This window comes from Triticum aestivum, chromosome 2D (assembly GCF_018294505.1).
Source record: "Triticum aestivum cultivar Chinese Spring chromosome 2D, IWGSC CS RefSeq v2.1, whole genome shotgun sequence".
Lineage (NCBI taxonomy): Eukaryota > Viridiplantae > Streptophyta > Magnoliopsida > Poales > Poaceae > Triticum > Triticum aestivum.
The window spans coordinates 325,354,009-325,371,914 of NC_057799.1; the positions used below are offsets into that span (position 1 = coordinate 325,354,009).

Genomic DNA, 17,906 nt, shown 5'->3' on the forward strand with positions numbered 1-17,906 from the left:
AGAGTCTCTTGTGTCCCCAACACACCCAATACAATGGTAAATTGTATAGATGCACTAGTTCGGCGAATAGATGGTGATACAAGTGTAATATGGATGGTAGATATAGGTTTTTGTAATCTGAAAATATAAAAACAGCAAGGTAACAAGTGGTAAAAGTGAGCGAAAATAGTATTCTAATGCTTCGAAACAAGGCCTAAGGTTCATACTTTCACTAATGCAAGTTCTCTCAACAATGATAACATAATCTATAATACCTAAATAGTTCATCCCCACTATTCTATTTTTCTTGACAGGCAAGTTATCCACATCATCATGAGTGCCATATCAGCGTTTAGTTAGAGGAATACATGTGGGACCAACCACACTAGAAAACAGCCATGTTAGCTTCAGTTAATGCGGGTAGGACCGGCGAGCGACCGGCGCGAGAGGCTGCCCACGCACGTCTATTTCCGTATGTGGCAATTCCCATCGCATCCAACAGTGCGCCTCACCAGTTCCCCACGGCAGCGGAATCCCCTTCCTCTTCGTCTTCTCCAATCTCCATCAAATCCCACTACACAATTACTGTGCCGATTCAGTTGCTCTTACAATCTGGTAGTATTACTCTCCGGAGCGCTTGCAATTTGTTAAGGTAAGCGATGGCGAGGGCGTGCCCCCTTGCAACGAGATCCACACGCCGTCGTCCGAGCCCTGCTCCGGCTTCCCCGACGTAGGGGCCCCCGCCTTTGAAGAAGAGGGCCTCGCGGCAGATGCCGCTGCGCCGACATCGACCCCAACCACTCTCGGCGTTTACCTTGCCGTCGTGTGTCGAGTGCCTCGACAGAAGGCCGGGAAGGCTCCCCCTGGAGCGGCTAACCCTTCTCGGTGCCGCTCAACTTCCCCACCACGCATCCGCTGGGCTCTTGCCTGGATGGACGCTCTTCCCGGCAACTCAACCATGGAGTGGAAGTCGCGCCGGGGAGGTCTCTAGCCGGTGGACGTTTTTCTTTTCGGCCTCGAAGGGCTGGGCTGGTGGTGACATCGGGTAGGGCCTCCATTGATAGCCATGACTTGCAGGAGTGCTAGATCGACGTCTTCCCGCAGGTGCCGCCTCGACTGATTCAGAGAGGACATTGACTGCGGCAATGCTGGCCCTTCCTGGCAAGTGACCAGCAATGGTGCCTTTTTTGTTTTGGGGCAAGCTGACCTCATGCATCTGCGCAGGAAGTTTGGCTCCTTTCTATCAGTGATGGATTTGCAAGGTTTAGTACCTGTTCTTCAGTACGTATTTGGTATTCTGTCTTCAAAAAAATCTTATTCAAAAGAGATCACACGAACCGTACAGGCGTACACACCCGCTGCTTTACGCCTTCTGCCTTCTATATTTAACAGCCTACTTTTGAAGAAACAACAACCTCTCTCAACTATAGCTTTTGTTGCAGGTATTCAGTAATTGATGTTTGGCACTCCCTCTCCTAATAATATCCGAGATGGTGCTTCACTTCCTCTTCCCATGATCTAAGGTGGTGCGTGCTGGACGACAACCAAGTAGTCATCTTGATCGGCCCGATCACTGCATATGCATACTCTGCAGATTTTTGTCTCCTACTGGTATATTCTTCCCAAGTTCCCCTCCATTGCTAAGGGGGTGTTTGGTTCAGGGGCTTTTTAGTCCCAGAGACTAGAAAAAGTCCCTAGGAACCAAACGGGAGGGACTTTTTCTATAGGGACTAGAAAAAGACTCTACTAGAGAGTCTTTTTTGATTAGTCCCTGGGACTAGAAAAAGTCCTAGGACTTCTGAACCAAACACCCCCTAATTCTGCATTTTTGTTTGCTTCATTCAAATCTGAATTAATATTTCTTTTATTGGATATGTAAACTTGCATTATATACAAGCACCCTGTGTACTGTGTGTTTGGGGCTACCTTTCTAGAGATCGTCATTGTTGTTAGAGATTTCACCAGAATACAATACATTTGGTTGCTGACGGATATCTTTTCAACATCATTGGCCTGCTTAATACGTGATATCTTTAGTGTGAGCTTTACTTATATGAATTTTGTTTTTTCATGAATGGCAAATTTGATAATGAAACGTCTCTTTTTCATCAGGTCACCTGCAGAAGATTATAACCGTTTCACATGCCCTCTCTTTGCATACTTTGAGGGCGTGACCATTTGAATTATCGTGTAGTTTCTTTTCAGCAGTAGTATGTACACTTTCAATAATCTCAATTTTGTTTAAAAGAAGTTCAAAACTATCAAATAAACCATGAGAGCATAATGGTGCAGGCTTTGCTCAGTGATGTCAGATCCATTTCGTCTCTACTATTTGTTTCCTTGACTACAAATTCAGAGTTCATTTGAATTCTTGTGACGTCTTTGTGTAAGAGCTAACATCACTGCATCTGTCGCCGACACCACACACCACTTACAGTCTCCTCCAAGCATGGCATCAATGGCATGCCTGCCTGATCCCACAACCGTTGTTTGCTCTCCGATGACTTTCTAATTAATCTGAAAATCAGTTTTTGTTCCCTGCTCATGCTACAACTTGGACCATGGCATCCGCTGACATGAATGTACTCCGATTTTGGTTCTCAAGAATTTACTAATTGATGCTTATTCTATACATTTCTATTTTTAAAAATGTTGATTCAAGCTTTATAGGTTTCCTGATGATGTGTGGTAAGAAGTCTGCTATGAACCAAATTTGGAATTCTTGAGAAGGTACATATGTTTCTCTCCTTTTTAACATTTATAATATTTGTCACCTAGCTGTAGCTACTTTTGCTTGCTCTAACCAGTTATACGTCTGCAATGATTTGTCCAAGTTAATTCCCTCTATCTTATTCCGTCAACTAGATCATACAGGGATTCAAACAGGTTTATGAAATGGCTATTTTTATACTGATAGTAACTCAAGTATAGCACCTATTGTAGTACAGTTATGTTATAGCAGATATAAGTAGAAGTTGTTTGATTTCATGTGACGATTCCCCTTTCCCCAACACTTAATGATAGTATATTGCTTTTTTTTTGTTCCATATCGCAGTATTGAGACTAAATTGGAGAGAGAGAACAAACTTGATACACTTGGTAATGTTGGTCATCCGAAGGCTTCAGGAATACTCCCTAAGTTCCATAATTATATATGTATTATTGGACGGAGGGAGTATCATTTAGTGACTGGCAAAATCTATTGATGCGTGTACATAATATCAACAAATGTTACATACTCATTTTATTGTCATGTAATACAAGCATTTGTGATGTGCTGTATCTAAATGTGATATATTTTACACCAACATCTACAAACATCTAAATGGCTGAGAGGATGTAATGTAACTGAAACCTTTAGCCTAACTTGAAGCATGGACATAAAAGATCAATTTTTATTAGCCACTTTTTTGCGGGTGAGCCACATTTTTTGGATGAACTGAATTATTCTCAATGTTCGAAACACCATTTGATGCACTGATAATACAACATGGTGCTTCTGCTTTATTACCTTATTTTCTTTCACGTGTATATCATGTAGTTGGCATTTATTCCTTACAAATTATTTGTTCAAACTTCCCGCAGCAACGCGCGGGGCATCATCTAGTTAGATCATATAACAATCCCTCAACTGCGACAAAGAGTCACTCCAAAGTCACTAATGGTGGAGAACAAACGAAGAGATTATTGTAGGGTACGAAACCACCTCAAAGTTATTCTTTCTGATCGATCTATTGGGCTATTCCTATAAGTGTCACAAACAGCCCTAGAGTTCGTACTAAAAATAACACCTTAAGACACACATCAACCAAAACCCGCGAGTTTCTACCGAAGAGTCAAGACGAAAACGTGTGCCAACCCCTATGCATAAGTTCACAAGGTCACTGAACCCGCAAATTGATCACCAAAATATACATCAAGTGGGTCACGTGAATATCTCATTGTCATCACAGATAAGCACATGCAAGACATACATCAAGTGTTCTCAAATCCTTAAAGACTCAATCTGATAAGATAACTTCAAAGGAAAAATTCAATCCATTACACGAAGGTAGAGGGGGAGAGACATCATAAGATCCAACTATAATAGCAAAGCTCACGGTACATCAAGATCGTGCCATATCAAGAACACGAGAGAGAGAGAAAGAACAAACACATAGCTACTGGTACATACCCTCAGCCCCGAGGGTGAACTACTCCCTCCTCATCATGGAGAGCGTCGGGATGATGAAGATGGTCACCGGTGATGATTTCCCCCTCCGACAGGGTGCCGGAACAGGGTCCCGATTGGTTTTTGGTGGCTACAGAGGCTTGCGGCGGCGGAACTCCCGATCTAGGTCCTATTCTGGAGGTTTAATATATAAGAGGTGTTGGCATCGAGAACAAGTCAGGGGAGTCCACGAGGGGCCCACAAGGTCGGAGGGCGCACCCTCCACCCTTGTAGAGGCCTCGTGGCTCTTCTGGCCCAACTTTTTTGCTTCGGGGGCTTCTTTTAGTCCAAAAATCATCGTCGTAAAGTTTCAGGTCAATTGGACTCCGTTTGATATTCCTTTCCTGCGAAGCTCAAAAACAAGGAAAAACAGGAACTGGCACTAGGCTCTAGGTTAATAGGTTAGTCCCAAAAATCATATAATATAGAATATAAATGCATATAAAAAATCCAAGATTGATAATATAATAGCATGGAACAATCAAAAATTATAGATACGTTGGAGACGTATCAATGTTGTCTTTCCTCTAGTGGTGTTATGTGAACGACGACTACATGGCACTTCACCATGATTTGGGCCTAGGAGAAGGCATTGGGAAGTAGCAAGTAGATGATGGGTTACTAGAGTGACAGAAACTTAAACCCTAGTTTATGTGTTGCTTTGTAAGGGCTGATTTGGATCCACATGTTTAATGCTATGGTTAGATTTATCTTAATTCTTCTTTCGCAGTTGCGGATGCTTGAGAGAGGGTTAGTCATAAGTGGGAGGCTTGTCCAAGTAAGAACATCACCCAAGCACTGGTCCACCCACATATCAAATTATCAAAGTAGCGAGCGTGAATCATATGATCATGATGAAAACTAACTTGATGATAATTCCCATGTGTCCTCGGGAGCGCTTTGCTTTATATAAGAGTTCGTCCAGGCTTGTCCTTTGCTATAAAAAGGATTGGGCCACCTTGATGCACTTTTGATACACTTGTTACCCGTTATGAATTATCTTGCTACCAAACTATCTGCTACCGATAATTCCAGTGCTTGAAGAGATTACCTTGTTGAAAACCGCTTGCCATTTCCTTCTGCTCCTCATTAGGTTCGACACTATTACTTATCGAAAGGACTAGATTGATCCCCTATACTTGTGGGTCATCATGGCATAATTCTAATTTGAAGAGTTTCCACATCATGAGCAATTATATCCTTGTTTCTAGCCATACCATCAACTTTATGTAGTTTTTCTTCTACCATGGCATTAAAAATATTTTGAGAACTAACAAATTCTTTAATGTTTTTCTCAAATTCAGTAGGTATACTATTATTATATGAATTACCATAAGAATTACCATAATTATTACAGGGCTTACCGGGATATGGTCTAGGATTGAAATTCCCTCTATAAGCATTGTTGTTGAAATTATTTCTAGCGACAGAATTCACATCAATAGCATCATTATTTTGCTCAATCAAAGTGGATAGTGGCACATCATTAGGATCAACATGAGCATTTTTACTAGTAAGCACATTCATAAGAGCATCCATTTTATCACTCAAGGTATCAACTTTTTTGATAGAGTTTACCTTCTTACCAGTTGGAGTTCGTTTGGTGTGCCATTGGGAATAATTTGTCATCATATTATCAAGAAGGCCTCTCCCAAAGTAATTCCCATAAAGGTACGACCTGCATCAGAGTCAAAAAGATTTCTCGACATAGAGTTTAGTCCCACATAAAAATATTTGTATTATCATCCATAAGCTCAATCCATTAGTGGGACAATTTTTAATCATTAATTTTATTCTATCCCAAGATTGTGCAACATGTTCTTGCTCAAGTTGCTTAAAGTTCATGATTTTATATCTTAGAGAAATAATCTTAGTGGGAGGAAAATACTTAGCAATAAAAGCATCCTTACATTTATACCAAGAATCAATACTATTGCGAGGCAAGGATCAAAACCAAGTTTTAGCACGATCTCATAGCAAAAAAGGAAATAATTTCAAGTTAACAATATCATTATCCACACCTTCTTTCGTTTGCATATCACATAAATCAGCAAAGGTATTAAGATGTGATGCAGCATCTTCATTAGGATTTCCAGCAAATTGTTCTTTCATAATAAGATTTAGCAATGCAGCATTAATATCATAAGACTTCGCCTTAGTGGCGGGAGGAGCAATTGGAGTACTAATAAAATCATTATTATTAGTATTCGAGAAGTCACACAACTTAGTGTTTTCTTGAGACATGGTCACAAAGCAAGCAAGAAAGCAAACAAGCAAAGCAAAATATTTATGTGGTTTTTGATATATTTTTTAGAGAAGTGGAGGGAGATGAAAAAGAGAAGGCAAATAAAAGTATTGCAAGTAAATGATAATTTGTGTGAAGGAACCTGTAGGTATTTGATGATGTCTCCCCAGCAACGACGCTAGAATTTTTTTCTGCTACTTGTGAGTTGCGTTGGGATTTTCCCCGAAGAGGAAGGGTGAAGCAATATAGTAGAGGATAAGTATTTCTCTTAGTGAGAACCAAGGTTATCGAACCAATAGGAGAACCACGCAAATTTCTAATAAGAAATACCTGCAGACACAAGAATAAATACTTGCACCCAACATGGGCAAGAGGGTTGTCAATCCCCTTGAACTCATTACTTGCAAGGACGAAATCTGGTAGTGATAGATATAAATTGAAAAGTAAAATAAAAAAGTAAAATTGCAGCAAGGTATTTTTTGTTTTAGTAATATGATTAAAGTAGACCCGGGGGACATAGTTTCACTAGAGGCTTCTCTCTCGAAAGATAGCATACGGTGGGTAGACAAATTATTGTTGGGCAACTGATAGAAAAGCGCATAGTTAGAAGATATTCATGGCAATGATCATGTATATAGGCATCAAGTCTGTGACAAGTAGACCGACTCCTGCCTGCATCTACTCCTATTACTCCACCAATTGACCAACTCATGTCTGCGTCTATGGTATTAAGTACATGACAAACATAGTAATGCTTTAAGCAAGATGACATGCTGGAGACGGAATAAAGCCAAGAAATATGATTAAACACCATCGTTTTACCCTTAATGGCAACAATACAAATACATGCCTCGCTACCCCTGATATCTCTGGGTGAGGACACCGCAAGATTGAACCCACTACAAAGCACCTCTCCCACTGAAGATAAATCAATCTAGTTGGCCAAACCAAATGGATAGATCAGAGAGAAATACAAAGCTATAACAATAGTGCATATTAAAGTTTAGAAAAGACTTAATTACTTTCAACGAATAATCTGATCATAAACCCACAATTCATCGGATCCCAAAAAACACACCGCAAAAGAATACTACATTGAATTGATCTCCGAAGAGAACATTGTATTGAAGATCAAAGAGAGAGCAGAAGCCATCTAGCTAATCATTATGGACCCGTAGGTTTATGGTGAACTACTCACACATCATCGGAAGGGCAACAAGGTTGATGTAGAAGCCCTCCGTGATCGATTCCCCCTCCGGCTGAGCACCGGAAAAGGCCTCCAGATGGGATCGCGGAAGAACAGAAGTTTGCAGCAGCGGAAAAATTGTTTCGTATGGCTCTTTGGGTTTTTTGGAATATTTGGGAATTTATAGCGCTGAAATTAGGTCAGACAGAGCCACGTGGGGCCCACAAGGCATCAGGGCGCGCCCTACCCCCTGGGTGCACCATGTTGCCTCTATGTTCGTCCTTCTCCTATATGATGCTATTTGCCCTAGAAAAAATCAAGAGAATACTTCGGGATGAAGCGCCGCCATCTCGAGGTGGAACCTGGGCAGGAGCACTTTTCCTCTCTGGCAGAGCAATTCCATCGGGGATACTTCCCTCCGGGTGGGGAAATCGAAGCCATCGACATCACCAACGGTCCTTTCATCATGACAGGGCTCATCTCCATCAACATCTTCATCAGCACCATCTCATCTCAAACCCTAGTTCATCTCTTGTATTCAATTTTTTCTCAAAACCTCATATTGGTACCTGTTGGTTGCTGGTAGTGTTGATTACATCTTGTAGTTGATGCTAGTTGGTTTATTTGGTGGAAGATTATATGCTCATATCCTCAATCATATACAATACTCCTATGATCTTGAACATGAATATGATTTGTGAGTAGTTCCATTTGTTCTTGAGGACATGGGAGAAGTCTGGTTATAAGTAATTATGTGAAGTTGGTATTCGTTCAATATTTTGATGATATGTATGTTGTTCTTCCTTTAGTGGTGTCGTGTGAACGTCGACTACATGACACCTCACCATGTTTGGTCCTAGAGGAAGGCATTGGGGAGTAATAAGTAGATGATGGGTTGCGAGAGTGACAGAAGCTTAAACTGTAGTTTATGATTTATTTGTAAGGGGCTGATTTGGATCCATATGTTTCATGCTATGCTTAGATTATCTTAATTCTTATTTTGTAGTTGCGGATGCTTGCGAGAGGGGGTAATCATAAGTGGGTTACTTGTTCAAGTAAGAAACAGCACCATAGCGGCGGTCCACCCACATATCAAATTATCAAAGTAGTGAACGTGAATCAACCAAACATAATGAACGTGACTAGACGAGAATTCCAATGTGTCCTCGAGAACGCTTTGCTCACTATAAGAAGTACTCTAGGCTTGTCCTTTGCTACAAAAAGGATTGGGCCATCTTGTTGCACCTTGTTACTATTGCTTGTTATGAATTATCTTGCTATCAAACTACACATTACTACTACTTTCAGTGCTTGCAGAGAATACCTTGTTGAAAACCACTTATCATTTCCTTCTACTCCTCGTTGGGTTCGACACTCTTACTTATCGAAAGGACTATGATGGATCCCTTACACTTCTGGGTTATCAGGTGCCCACAAGATAGGTGTACCCTACAATTCCACATACATTGGCTCTACCACACTCAAAAATATTGCCATCTCGGGAATGTGAGACCAAGAAAAAATATTTGCACCATAAATAAAAATGTGCCTCACACCCGAGGAAGGCTTCACATAAAGTGACAAACCAAGCTATATGTAGGATGGAGTTGGGTGTAAGATGGTGGAGTTGGATCCCATAGAAGTGTAGAAGGCCCCGGAGGAAGGGGTGAATGGGAAAACCCAAGCCGCATAGAAGGAAGGGAACAAAGCATACCCGTTCATTGGGCCGAGGTGTGGGGAAGTTGTCACGAAGAACGTCTCCGTCCAGGGAAACCAACCCCGGACGAGTTTACGTGAACTCCGGCTCGGGAAGATATCCAGAGGTGGCGAGCCGATTCAGCTGCCCTTGAGCCACCGTACATCTCTTCCAATCTCCCTCGAGACAACCGGAGGGATTAGTAGAGGATCCCTCAATGTTCTTCATGGTATCGAGCTCTCAAAACAGCAATGGGCTGACGAAGCAGATGAGATTCGCGCAAGGCAAACAGAGATGGAGCAGGTGTAAAATCTTTTATCTTTTCCCTTAAACTTATATGGAGAACCTCGGTCATGGGACGACGGGACGCTTGAATCCTACAGCAGTAAATATGCATGTTTCCTAGGCGTCGTGCCTTACGTGCGCATGCAAAACAAGGAAAGTGATTGACGACACCGCTAAAGCAACTCTCGAGGCCCGTTACAACCCATCTGATTGGACACATCGGAATTGGTCCCCGGGCTAGGTGGCATACTCAGAAAACTATCGGGGTGGGGCCCATAATCAGCCCTCGGAAGAAACATGCTTAGCTCTTAAGGCATCCACTTTGGCACAAAGACCTCGGGTCTAAGAATATCCTCAGACATGAAGTTAACTCTGAAGACAAGTATATCGGGTTTGTTAAACTTGCCTGCGAAGTCGAAAACAGAAGATGAAGCCATGACTCAGAGGAGCCGAGCAATGTCCTCCGCTTGAAGACCAGTTCAGGGGGCACTGATGGTGTCATACATAGGGGGTGCTAACCACGTCGGCTTCCCGGGATGGGCTGGGCCGGACCCCCTAACAACCAACCAGTGGGCCACAGTTGCCAGGCCCCATGATGTACTCAAGATGGAATCTTCTGAAGACTTGGCGCACACTCCAAGGCAGCATGTAATCCTCGGCATGTTTATCTCCAGATGTAACCGACCTAGGTGTAACCCTAGGTACCTCAGGTGTCTATATAAGTCGAGGGGTTTAGATCATACAGGTAGATTCATTCACACATACGATCTCAAGGTAGATCAACCTGTACTTTGTACCCTATCCATAATCAATACAACAAAGTAGGACGTAGGGTTTTACCTCTTCGAGAGAGCCTGGACATGGGTAAACATTGTGTTCCTACTTCGTCCTATTACCATCGTGCCAAGATCACCAGCTTGGGACCCCCTACCCGAGATCTGCCGAATTTAGCTCTATCACCATCCTACCGCGCGGTTCTCCCCATCGATTGGTCCAGATCTCCGATGTCCACTCTCGGAGGTGTTGGTGGCGGGCCTGGTGGGTTCCGGGGTGGGAGCTTGTCCGGGGGAAACCTCTGGCTGATAACAGCGGCCACGACGTCGATGGCGCTACGGGCTTCCCCTCCTTGGTGGCGACGGCAAGGACAACTCCCCCTAGTCCCTCCTTCCTCTGTGCCCGGGTGAAACCCTAGTTCCCCGCGAATGGGAAGCGGCAGCGCCACAGTGTAGTCACCTCCTTGGAGGCGCCATCTGGGGCGTTTAGACGGAGGGTGTGTGGGGCGAGTGTGGATGGTTCCTAGTGGTGGCCCATCTGTTGTTCTTCAGTGGCGACATAGCTCCGGGCAGGTCTGGCATCTTCCTCAGGCGGTTCTACTCATTCCCGCCATGTGATCCAGTTTGTCCGACGGTGCGGCACTCTCAAGCCTGGGTAAGAGGGGATCAGGGTCCCCTCTCCGACAGCTATGATGTGATGGTGGTGATGTGAGTTGGCGGTCCTAGCGAGATCCGGCTTGGTCCTGTGGTTCTGTTTCTCATATTCCAGGTCGTGTCTTCGGTTGCGACTTCGTCCTATTGACGCGCCCATTTGTATGCTTCTTGTTGTGGGCATGGCGATTCTTCTTGGGCTTTCTTTGTGGTGAGGTGGCCATGCTTGGTGTTGCACGCCATTGGTTGGGCCTCTTGTGTCCTTTCGTGCTTTCTCTGAGCTTCTCCACCTAACCGACAGTGCGGTGCCCTCTGATCCAGGGTGAGAAGATAGTAGTCTTCTTTGGTGGTGGAGGCGAATGGCATTTTGACACTGTCAATGGATGCGAACAATGGCTGGTACGTAATCCAGTGGCTCCTTCACCTTTCTCTGGTATGGAGCATTGATGGTCAAGACTTCAAAGATGTAGCTTTACGCTAGTTTTGTAGTTTTTTTTCGGAGAGAAAGGATGTTTTATTCCACAACGAGGGTTACAATCACGAGACACCAATTCCTCACACCACGCAGGAATCGAGTTCAACCATAACGCTGTACAAGCTTCAATGCGGCTATAGTGTGCCAATTGATGTGCTACCTTATTTTGATATCTGCTAACTTTTAGAGGAACAAACTTCCTAACTACCAAATGAGCTTTAATCTCAGCAGCTAGATGACCATAGGCCGACCTGGAAAGATTGTCGCTCGAGAGAATTGTTGGGAATCGTAGCATAATTTTAAAATTTTCCTACGCTCACCAAGATGCATCTATGGAGTATACTAGCAACGAGGGGAAAGGAGTGCATCTACATACCCTTGTAGATCGCGAGCGGAAGCGTTCCAATGAACGTGGATGACGGAGTCGTACTCGCCGTGATTCAAATCACCGATGACCGAGTGCCGAACGAACGGCACCTCCGCGTTCAACACACGTACGGTGCAGCGACGTCTCCTCCTTCTTGATCCAGCAAGGGGGAAGGAGAGGTTGATGGAGATCCAGCAGCACGACGGCGTGGTGATGGATGTAGCGGGTCTCGGCAGGGCTTCGTCGAGTTTCTGCGAGACGGAGAGGTGTAGCAAGGGAGGAGGGAGGCGCCCAAGGCTGTGTATCTGCTGCCCTCCCTCCCCCCCCTTTATATAGGCCCCCTGGGAAGGGGGGGCGCCGGCCAGGGATCCCATCTGGATGGGGGGCGGCGGCCAGGGGGGATGACTTACCCCCCAAGGCAAGTGGGGCGCCCCCTTGCCCTAGGGTTTCCAACCCTAGGCGCAGGGGGAAGGCCCATGGGGGGCGCCCAGCCCACTAGGGGCTGGTTCCCTTCCCACTTCAGCCCACGGGGCCCTCCGGGATAGGTGGCCCCACCTGGTGGACCCCCGGGACCCTTCCGGTGGTCCCGGTACAATACTGGTAACCCCCCGAAACTTTCCCGGTGGCCGAAACTTGACTTCCTATATATAATTCTTCACCTCCGGACCATTCCGGAACCTCTCGTGACGTCCAGGATCTCATCCGGGACTCCGAACAACTTTCGGGTTTCCGCATACACATATCTCTACAACCCTAGCGTCACCGAACCTTAAGTGTGTAGACCCTACGGGTTCGGGAGACATGCAGACATGACCGAGACGCCTCTCCGGTCAATAACCAACAGCGGGATCTGGATACCCATGTTGGCTCCCACATGTTCCACGATGATCTCATCGGATGAACCACGGTGTCGAGGATTCAATCAATCCCGTATACAATTCCCTTTGTCAATCGGTATGTTACTTGCCCGAGATTCGATCGTCGGTATCCCAATACCTTGTTCAATCTCGTTACCGGCAAGTCTCTTTACTCGTTCCGCAATGCATGATACCGTGACTAACGCCTTAGTCACATTGAGCTCATTATGATGATGCATTACCGAGTGGGCCCAGAGATACCTCTCCGTCACACGGAGTGACAAATCCCAGTCTCGATCCGTGCCAACCCAACAGACACTTTCGGAGATACCCGTAGTGCACCTTTATAGTCACCCAGTTACGTTGTGACGTTTGGCACACCCAAAGCACTCCTACGGTATCCGGGAGTTGCACGATCTCATGGTCTAAGGAAAAGATACTTGACATTGGAAAAGCTCTAGCAAACGAAACTACACGATCTTGTATGCTATGCTTAGGATTGGGTCTTGTCCATCACATCATTCTCCTAATAATGTGATCCCGTTAGCAATGACATCCAATGTCCATAGTCAGGAAACCATGACTATCTGTTGATCAACGAGCTAGTCAATTAGAGGCTTACTAGGGACATGTTGTGGTCTATGTATTCACACATGTATTACGATTTCCGGACAATACAATTATAGCATGAACAATAGACAATTACCATGAACAAAGAAATATAATAATAACCATTTATTATTGCCTCTAGGGCATATTTCCAACAAGAATGGCCAGAGCATTTGAAGAGTCTGATTGAACAATCATTGGGCAGTCCGAATAATGAATGGCCAGTGCCATACCCTGCATAATAGCATGAATTTCCGCTTCCAGAGCATCATTACAGTGGAAAATGTACCTGTATGGCGCAAAAATCGTAGACCCGTTCTCCCTGCGAAGCACCATGCCAATCGAAGCGCGACCATCCTGGCATGAGAATGAACCGTCTACCGACAACGCAACCCAACCCATAGGCGGAGGAGGCCAAGGCGTGAGGGATTCTGTAGTTTTTACACACTTTGGCCGACTGTCCTCATACAACGGCAAATCTTCCTTTTGACGATTTCCTCCATGCTATAGTTCCTTACCAAATTCAGTGACTTATAATAACTGTCAAGATAATCCACAGTTACCTCTACTGGGGTCTCATTCTTCCCGTGTGTTATATCATTTTAGAGTTGCCAAATACGCCAGATCGTCATAATTACCAAGTCCCTGGTCTTGTCCGAACATTTTGAAAGTAGCTGCAGTACCCAGTCCTTACCAAAGTCCACTAGTAGTGAGTCATCAGGCAAGGGCCAAATTGCACGTAAGCCCTCCCAAACACGTCGGGCGTGCATGCATGAAAACTGCTTTTAATCTCCGCTCCACAAATAGGACATGATCTCTGTATATGAATACGACGATGCGCTTTGCCTAGATTAGTTGCCAATGCACCCGTCGCCGTCTTCCATGCCATAATACGCATCTTGAGTGGAACATTAGATTTCCAAATCGAATTCCAAATCAATCTGTCGCCGTCCGGTCTAGTACTGCATGCGCCCCCTGAATGCATCTCATCATGCTAGTTTTGTAGTTGGTTGCTCTCCTTCTGCTCCTTGTATCAGGCGTTTGGGGTTGCATCCCCGTTCTTCTCTCTCTTTTTTCTATGTTGTTTGTTTGATATTGTTGTTTGTAATCCTAACTGGTTGATGGCTATATTAGTTCAAGAGAGCAACTAGTTAACGAGCGCTCCTTCGGGAGCCTTGCAACGATCAGCGCCACTTGACGCGCTCTCAGCCATTCGTCACGTGTCGCGCTCTGGGCGCTTCCTCCAGATTTTATTTTTTTATTTTTTTCACACGCGTTTTCGGCTTTTTAAACGGGTTTTTTCGGGTTTTTCGATGTTTTGGTTTTCCACCGGTCTTCCTTGGCTTATCAATCAAAAAAAATTGAAATTTTTTTTGCGTTTTTTTCCTTTCGCGAGAGTCACGGTTTTGCTTCCGTGAGAGGCACGGTTTTGCTTTCGCGAGAGTCATGACCGTGCCTCTCGAAAACGAAAAAAAGTATTTTCTGTTTTTTTTCTTGAGAGTCACGGTTTTGCTTCCGTGAGAAGCACAGGTGTGCTTTCGCGAGAGTCGCGGTCGTGCCTCTCGGAAACGAAAAAAAACACGTTTTTTTCTTTCGCGAGAGTCACGGTTTTGCTTCCGCGAGAGGCACGGTTGTGCTTTCGCGAGAGTCACAGCCGTGCCTCCCGGAAAGGGAAAAAATGCGTTTTCTATTTTTTTCCTTTCGCGAGAGTCACGGTTTTGCTTTTGCAAGAGGCACGGTTGTGCTTTCACGAGAGTCACGGTCATGCCTCTCGGAAAGGGAAAAAACGCGTTTCCTGTTTTTTTTTCTTTCGCGAGAGTCACGATTTTGCTTCCGCAAGAGACACAGTTTTGTTTCTGCAAGAGACACGGTTGTGCTTTAACGAGAGTCAAGGCCGTGCCTCCTCAGAAACGAAAAAAAACATGTTTTCTCTTTTTTTTTCTTCCGCAAGAGTCACTATTTTGCTTCCGCGAGAGGTACGGTTGTGATTTCGTGAGAGGCACGGGCGTGCCTCTTTCGAAAAGGAAAAAAAAGCCGTGCTCCCGGTTCGGCTTTTTGTCCGGCTTTTTTGTCAAGAAAAAAGTTCATCAAAACCTATCAACATGGGATCTAGTTTTGAAGATCTCGACGCGAGGAATCCAACAGTGAAAGCGGTTCCATATTTGGACGCACGGTTTGAGAGATAAAACGTTTTGAATAAACAGATCTACGAAAAAAGGGAAAACTACCAGGTTGCGACAAGTGACTCACAACCAGGGGAATTATAGTGATCTTTGCAACCACGACTCTTCAATTAGTGATTTTGTTAATTCAAAGTCGGGTTAGGTTTGAGAATTTTCTCGGGCTGGGCCGATTCCTTTCCCTCTAGAAAGCAAAAGAAAAAAAAATCCAACAATTGTTTAATCCAATCCCAAAAGTAGGACCTCTCCGTTCACTATAATTTGAGGCTTGAGCGATAAAATGGCCCTGCCCCTTTCATCATAAACCGAACATGCATGCATGATATCGCCGGTTCTCTCAAACAATTCGAGGAATTAATCCAAGCTAACGATTTCCATCAAGTATTACACGCATCCATTAGAATTTTTAGCGTGGCTCAGAGACGAGGGATTCGTCGGCGTCGCCTCCCCGTATCAGGCTCTGGCTCGCTGTCATCGCCGGGGATGGTGGCGTTGACGTTGAGCTCGTAGACGGTGAACTTCTTCTCCTCCCTTGCCGTGGTGCAGTTGACGTACCCGGACGCCAGCCGGAACTCCCCGGTGCCGCCGACCACCGCCAGCTCCCTCTCCTTCTTGGACGCGTCGTGCCGGCCCTCCACGACGATGGTGCTCCCGTCGTACTCCCCGCCAGTGAGCAGCATCACCATGTTCACCAGGTACACCGGGTGCCGCATGGACGCCAGCATGGCGGTGCCCTGCGCGCGGCCTGCCTGCTTGGACGACGAGCTCCGGTTCTGGGTGAGGGAGTCGTCGAACGCGTACGTCTCCCCGAAGTAGTGCTCCGGCGGCATGGACGGGTTCATGGGGCCGGCGCCCTTGACGATGAGCACCACCCTCTGGCCCGGCGGGCCGAAGACGTTGTGCATGTACATGCGTAGGAGAATCTGGCGCGCGTCGTCGGCGATGGATGCGGCGGCGAGGGCTAGAACGACGGCGGCGGCAAGGAGCAGGCGGTGTCTGGCCATTGGCGGTGTCGTTGAGCGTGTGATTTGAGAGCAGCTAGGCTAGGAAGCCGAAATGACAAGTTGTGGTTAGGCTGCTCGCTGCTCACAGGTGGGAGTGCAGCACAAAGAAGTCCAAGAAGCTGAGATGGGAGTTTAATTCTACTACAGTAGTATGTTCAGGTTCTTGACGCGTAACAAAAAAGTACTAGTAGCGAGTTAATCACGTACTACGCGAGGTGCGCAAGTTTTTAACTCGGCCAAGGCCTGAAAGCTACGCACCGCATCGTGTTCTCTTCCAATTCCAAATCGACTGATCCTAAAACCAGCAAAACCAGTACAGTATTTATTTTTGTGGGAGAGATGTTCGGTTTTACAAGTGGCGACAATGGCAGACTTGTTCTAGGAATCAGCGGACAAACGGACCGACATGTTCCTGCTGCCCTCGGCGGCGGCCGGCCAGCCCCATCCATGACGACGACCAGGAGCAGCGCCGTCCGGCACCGTCGCGTGCACGTCCAGCTCCAGCACCATGTACACCGCTGACACGTCCTCGGCCGTCCTCCACACCACGTGCCCGGTGGCCCGCCGGAGCTGCCCCGTCCCGCCGACCACCGCGAGCTCCCTCACCTCCTGGGAGATGTCGTCGCGGCCGGCGATGACAAGGGTGCTCCCGTTGTACGGCCCCTCGGTGATACCACCGTCACTCTCACCGCCAGCACGGGGACGTCCATGGCGGCCAGCACGTACGTGCCCTGTGCCCGGCCGACGGCCTTCGACGTCAGGCTAGGGCCCTCCGTCAGGAGGTCGTCGATCACTGCGGTGTCACCGAAGTAGCTCCCCGGCATGGACGGGTGCGGCGGGCCCTGGCCCCTGACGACCCGCACCGCTGTTTGCCCCGGCCCGCCGTGCATGTACAAGTGTAGGTGCACGAGGCGGCAACGGGCGGTGGAGGACGGCACGGCCAGGAGTTGAGCGACGGCGACCGAGAGGAGTACGAGCAGGTGGGGCTTTGCAGTGGAAGTAGCCATTGTTATGATGGGTTGGACAAAGCCGAGATTGCAGGCTTAATTGCGGAGTATTTGTGGCGTACTAGCTCGTAGGAACAGAAGAATTGAATACGAACAGAACAGAAGATGAACCATCCCTGTCTGACGAAAAAAATGAATACTAACAGTACTAGCTGCTTCAGCGTCCAGACTCTTTCAGAGTAAAATATGAGCACGAAAAATGCACACAAGAAAAAGCAATTTGTTTGTTCGATATATGCTTCCTCACCGAGATCGAGAGCTACCCATTGAGCCTGGCCGTCAGCTGAAAACTACTCTCTAATACCAGCAGCTTGGAGCACTGCAATTTAGCCGATGCTAATCCTCTGTTCTAGCTGAGACTAACAGCACAGATTCCTAGCGC

The 17,906-nt window shown here is 46.1% G+C and overlaps 1 long non-coding RNA gene and 1 pseudogene across 1 annotated transcript; one reads left to right on the forward strand and one right to left on the reverse strand.

Annotated features, from left to right (window-relative positions):
- The first annotated feature begins 426 nt into the window (after positions 1-426).
- On the forward strand, positions 427-3,317 carry LOC123052962 (uncharacterized). Its single transcript, XR_006425220.1, has 3 exons — positions 427-1,241; positions 1,422-2,709; positions 3,035-3,317. It is a non-coding gene; the product is annotated as an uncharacterized lncRNA (long non-coding RNA).
- Positions 3,318-16,796: 13,479 nt separating this feature from the next.
- Positions 16,797-17,725, reverse strand: LOC123052965 (dirigent protein 2-like; annotated as a pseudogene).
- Between the last annotated feature and the right edge of the window lie 181 nt (positions 17,726-17,906).